This window comes from Lissotriton helveticus, chromosome 3_2, assembly GCF_964261635.1.
Source record: "Lissotriton helveticus chromosome 3_2, aLisHel1.1, whole genome shotgun sequence".
Classification (NCBI taxonomy): Eukaryota; Metazoa; Chordata; class Amphibia; order Caudata; family Salamandridae; genus Lissotriton; species Lissotriton helveticus.
The window spans coordinates 349,364,153-349,370,152 of record NC_136062.1 but is presented as its reverse complement, the minus strand read 5'-3'; positions in this window follow the sequence as shown (position 1 = coordinate 349,370,152).

The window sequence follows — 6,000 nt, the reverse complement described above, 5'->3', positions numbered from 1 at the left end:
CCCCTATGTTGATGCAAATCACAAAGTAGCCTGCACAACTAGTGCCCTACAAGTACTGAGTATGACACTGGAATATGGATTACGCGCATGTAACGGACGCTTGCCCTCTGACTGTCCTAGTCAGCCAACGTTCACTAGAGGGGGCTGTTCAAGCCACCTAGACTATATTTTAGTCTCCTTGGCCCTATGGCCAACGCTGGTGGACATAATGGTGGATAAGCGTATAGAAAGTGATCATTTTCCACTTTCCTTGACTGCCCAGAATTTACTCTTTGCCTCATCTAATATTAGGGATAGCAAAGATCCTAAACCATCACCTGAACCTATAGAATCAAATAATCGTAGGTCCTTGAGGTGGCCCGTAGTCTTGGGCAACGGGGGAATCATTAAACAGATTTACCAACTTTTTGTCAAACACATGACCCCGCTAGCTGATACTGATACTGATAACTCCCCTATCATAGAAACCCATGGTGAATTAATTACCCAACTTGGTGGAATCCTAACAAAAGCTATAAAAAAGTTAGAACCTGGTCGCCATCCTCCCCCACAGGAAAATCTCTGGTATAATAAAGCTTGCCGAAGTGCTAAAACAGATCTTATTAAAGCAGTGAAGGGGAATCAACTAGATGTTGTTAGAGCTAAAAGGACTTATTACAAAAAAAAACATCCAATTAGCTAAGAAAGAGTGGGATGAAAGACTATGGTCAGATTTGCTCGAGGCTTGTAAGTCAAATGACCAGACTTCCTTTTGGAGCCTCATTGCAAGAGGCACCAAAGGGGCTACAGAGTCAAAAGATAGATTCCTTGAGGAAAGTACCTGGGTTAAACATTTCTCCCTGCTTTACTCTTGTGAAGTAGATGAGGAAGATTGGGCAATAAAACAAATTAAGCTAGCCCCTTATGATAGCCCTTTAACATTTAGCTTGAGTGACACTATCTTAGCAATCAAGGCGGTGAAATCAGGCAAAGCTCCAGGTCCAGATAGAATACCCGGGGACCTCCGGAAGCACGAGGATTTTATTTGGGCACCCTATATTAACTTGCTTACAAATATAATAGCACGGGGGGCTCCAATCCCGGAGACCTGGAAGGGTGCAGAAATCAAGACAATTTTTAAGAAAGGCGATAGGTCTAATCCATCACACTATCGACCAATTAGTTTGATCGATGTTCTGCAAAAAATGTTTGCCCGTCAAATTCTTAGTCGGCTTAATGCATGGGTCGAGGACCATTTTATTCTTACAAAGTACCAGGCTGGTTTTAGAGCGAAAATCAGTACAGTGGACCAGGTTTTTAGGTTTTTATGCATACTTTGGAAATACATTAACATAAAGAGCTCCCACATATATGTGGCCTTCGTTGATCTAAAAGCTGCTTTTGATCTTGTCCCCAGGGGGAAATTATGGCAAACGCTAAATGATATGGGTGCCCCTGGGAACATCCTTCAACAGCTGATTAGATTACATGAAGAAAATTATGCAAGAGTGAGATGGGGGCCCATTTGGGAGCTAATTGAGAAAATAGATATAGTGAAAGGTGTTAGGCAAGGATGCGTTATGGCGCCAACCCTATTTTCTCTCTATGTTAATGACATCCTAGACACCCTCTTGGGCTGCAAGCATGACTCTCCCAAGCTGTGTGGTCAAGCCGTACCGGCATTATTATTCGCGGATGATACCATTTTAATTTCCCAAACCCCTAAGGGACTTCAGAACCTTCTTAACAAATTTAGGTTGTATTGCCAGGATAAGAAACTTGAAATCAATTCTTCGAAAACTAAAATAATGACAATCAACCCACATAAAGGTTTTAACAAAATGTTCACTATAAATAATGAAAAAATTGAGGAAGTCCAAAGTTTTTAATACCTGGGTATCACCTTAGACAGCAAAACAACTTGGAAACCACAATTAGAAATTTCAAAGATCAGACTAGTCCAGAATCAAGGCCCTATTTTAAGGAAACATAGAAATAGTCATTTTAAGTCAATCTCGCCAGCAATTAGTTTGTTTAAGTACAAAGCGCAATCTGCTTCTCTTTATGGGGCAGAACTGTGGGGACATATTTCAAATAGCACCTTTTTAGTTCCAGAAAATAATTTTATTAGACAGCTTTTAGGTGTACCTGGTTCTACTCCCCTTATCCCTCTTTTATGGGACCTTAACTTTCGCCGTTCTGATGACCATGCCCTTTTACGCCCTCTGTTATATTGGGTTCGTCTGTGGTCCACTGACGAGCTAATTGACTACAGAGAGGTGTTAAAAGAGATAATGTCTATAAAAAATTCCACACATTTAGCATGGCTGGCTTACATTGAAAAGTGGTTCACAAAATTGGGGTAAAGTAGCTTTTGGTCAGACCCGGATTGAATTACACATAGTTCAAAAAAACTACTTAAGAATAGATATTGGGAATATAAAAGAGATTCCCTATTGGAAAATTCCAAACTGGGGACACTGACACTTAAGTTTTTTTAACTAAAAATGGATATGAAATTAGAAAGCTTTATGGATGAAATCTACCCGCCTATGGCCAAATCATTATATCTAAAATTTCGTTACAGTATCCTTCAAATAAAATATAGGACCTCGAAATGGCACTGTAACAAAGGCCCAGGGGGTAGTATTGGCTCTGATCTATGCGAACTATGTGAAATGGGCTTCAGGGAAGATGAGGCTCACGTGCTATTTATATGCCCTGCTTACTTACATGCAAGAAAAAAATGGCTAAAACCAATATGTCAACTTCTGGGCCTCCGCCATATCAAAGATGGCGAAAGAGTCTTTAAAGGAGACACTTCACGACCAATAGTATTTAGCTTGAGCCGTTTCCTCCTATCGGTAGCGATAGTTAGAAAAAGGAATGGCTACCAAATGTAAATAGATAGCTGGTATTTACGAAGAACAGCTACTGAAATGTACTTTGATTTGCAGTTTATATTGTACTCGAACCAACTATTACAATTGCAATGTATGTTGAAATAGGTGTGTTATATGTAATGATAAATACAACTAGATTGATAATTATTAGTGGGGTGTGAAATGGAATTTGCTTTTTTTTAAACCTTTAGTGTGTTCAGAGTGTATTGTCCAAATTTAGGACAGCGACAAGGGGAACTGGTCTGATAGTAGTAATTAGTGTTGTGCTTCTTTTTAACCCTGGTGCCTTGTTTTTATAGAATGATGTATTAACTTATTAAATTATTTAATTTTATTATTAATTGTTCCTCGATTCATGGATGTTAATCTTACTATGAGGTACTGTTGCTGATAGCGATTCCTCCTTAACTATAATTTTCCTCGGGCGGTCAAATATTGTTAAATATTGTACTAGAGTATGTAAGAAATGTAATGTATTATTTTAAACTGTTTCTTTTAAGGTTGTTAACCGAAATAAAGAATAAATGAAATCTTCTGTATGGTCAACACTTACGGATACGTAGAAATTGCTCTAGAAAAACAGACTATGAACAACATGCAGGCATTTGTTTGCGAACATATGATCTAGAGGGGATATCCCAAGAAAATGTTAAAACATGCTACAAAAAGAGTGTGGTACACTCCCCGTGAGGAAATTCTGCGAAATAAAGTGAAACTATCATTGGACAGATTGGTCTACGTTACAACATTTGGGACAGATACCAAGAAATTCAGGCAAATTGTCTTAAAAAATTGGCATTTGCTAGAAAATTTGGACTGCTCCTTCCAGAAACGACTGTTTGCATGAAGAAAAATCAGAGCTTTGGCCAGCAAATAGTAAGGGTCCACATTGTTTCTGCACAAACTAAAAGCAGCTTACAAACTCAGTGGCAACTCAAACTAATTGAGGACCATCATTAATGTGGAAACTGCTCTGCTTGAGATTCTACAAAGTAAGGATCGGAATTTATACACAATGCCATTAAATGGCGACACTCAGAGTTTACTAATTGTAAAACTAAAAATATTGTGTATGCTATGCTTTGCCCATGTTCTGAACTGTATATAGGTGAGACCAATTTGTAATCAACAAAATTGGACACTTGTAACCCTGCTCAACCTTTGGTTCAGTGCAAATAAGGAAACCCTCAGAGAAGTCAATGTATGATTGGAAATTGCGGTATATTTGTTTCATCCGCCCCACATTGACATTCACGCAGTTATCATAGGGTTATTCCTATTAGTGTGTACTGCTCACCTCATCCAGAGGCACCTCCAGTCTCGAGTGCAGTGTCCAGAGACAAAAGGACTTTCCCCAAAAAATGGTTTAAAAATGAAAATGTGCACCAGCAAAAATTTATTATAGGGCAAACTTTCATTAGTTAAAAAATAGTAAATACTCAGTTATTGGCCGAGTTACTAGGCCGTGTAGTATTGCAGGGTTAGGGTTGTCGACATGTTTCAGCTCTATTGGGCCCGGAGGTCTGTAGAGCTTTCGTCAGGACTTACATAAAAAATGAACAGACATTCGGGGGCAGAGTCAGCACAAGGCTGGAGTATAGCCTCCATGCGGCTCTGCAGCACATGAAGGCGTCCCCCGCTGGAAGCAGAGTTTCCTCTCACGACAGATCGTGAAGAACACAACACTCATATAACTGCTATGAGTTTGGGATTACCGCACAAATCGTGTGAGTAGCATTATATGTGTATATAAATATTGTCTGTTCATTTTTTATGTAAGTCCTGAGGTGAGCAGTACACACTAATAGGAATAACCCTATGATAACTGCGTGAATGTCAATGTGGGGCGGATGAAACAAATATACCGCAATTTCCAATCATACATTGACTTCTCTGAGGGTTTCCTTATTTGCACTGAACCAAAGGTTGAGCAGTGTTACAAGTGTCCAATTTTGTTGATTACAAATTGATTACTTTGGGGAAAGAAACGGACACTCAAAATCCTCATCCCTCCTTGTTGATTAACTGTGTATAGGTGAGACCAATCAACTGTTCAATCAAAGCATTATGGAACATCGTTCAAGAATCAAAAAGAGAGTTGTAGCAGCACCGATGAATGAGCACTTCATAGAAAAATCTCATAGTGAAAAGGATTTTAAGTAGACAGTGTTGTTTGTCCTAGATACAACTAAACGTCTAATGGACATTGATGCAGCCCTATTACAGAAGGAAGCGTACCTTATATTAAAATACAATTGGACAGTCACAGGTCTTAATGGCATGACAGAACTCACATCAGGCATCATCTTAAACAACACGTCCCAGAATGCCCCTTTCTGGTGGTCAGAAGTTGCTGGCCTGAAATGCATCCTGATTGGATGCAATTTTGTGAACCACAAGTCCCATGAACATTTGCTCATTAGCGCGTGCGATATAGTTCTGACCTGAAGTGCCCTCAGTTTCTTAATATGTACCCTTGCTGTTCAGAAGTGCATTGAAACTGACATAAAATACAGAAAGTTCGTGCATTCCCTATGTTGGCCTGAGCTGTCTGCCGACGTTAAGGTCCATAGCTGTTTTTTTACAACTGTGCTTCAAATTTGTTTTAGGAAATGTGGACGCCATTGATCGACTACACGCCCTGTCAGCAATACTGCTAGTTGAACTAAGGTATTTCACAATCTTTTCCACAACCAATAATGAATTGGTTGTGAATGTTTCTCGTGAAACTGTTTAATGTATCCTGTGTAGATGTGATTTGAACATTAGTGTTTCCTTTTTGTCGCATTTGAAATCTCTTAAAAATATACAGAACAAATGTGAAAGGAATGGTTAAATAAAAACCCATTCAAACAGAAAAGGTAATTGTTTGAGTGTTACATCTAAAGTAATAAGAGCAAAAGTTGCAAAGGAGTCAGGTCCCTTTCTTATGGTTGATAATTATCACGGCCCTACCTGACCCCTGTCCTTTGGGCCTATCCCCTCCAGTGGTGGTAACTTTCTAAAAGTGGCATTTTGAGCACTGTTACTTGAAATCTAACTTTAATATTAAAGAGGTTTTTAAATTACAATTCTTTAGATATCAAACTCAACATTCCAACAGGCACCCAATTGAAAG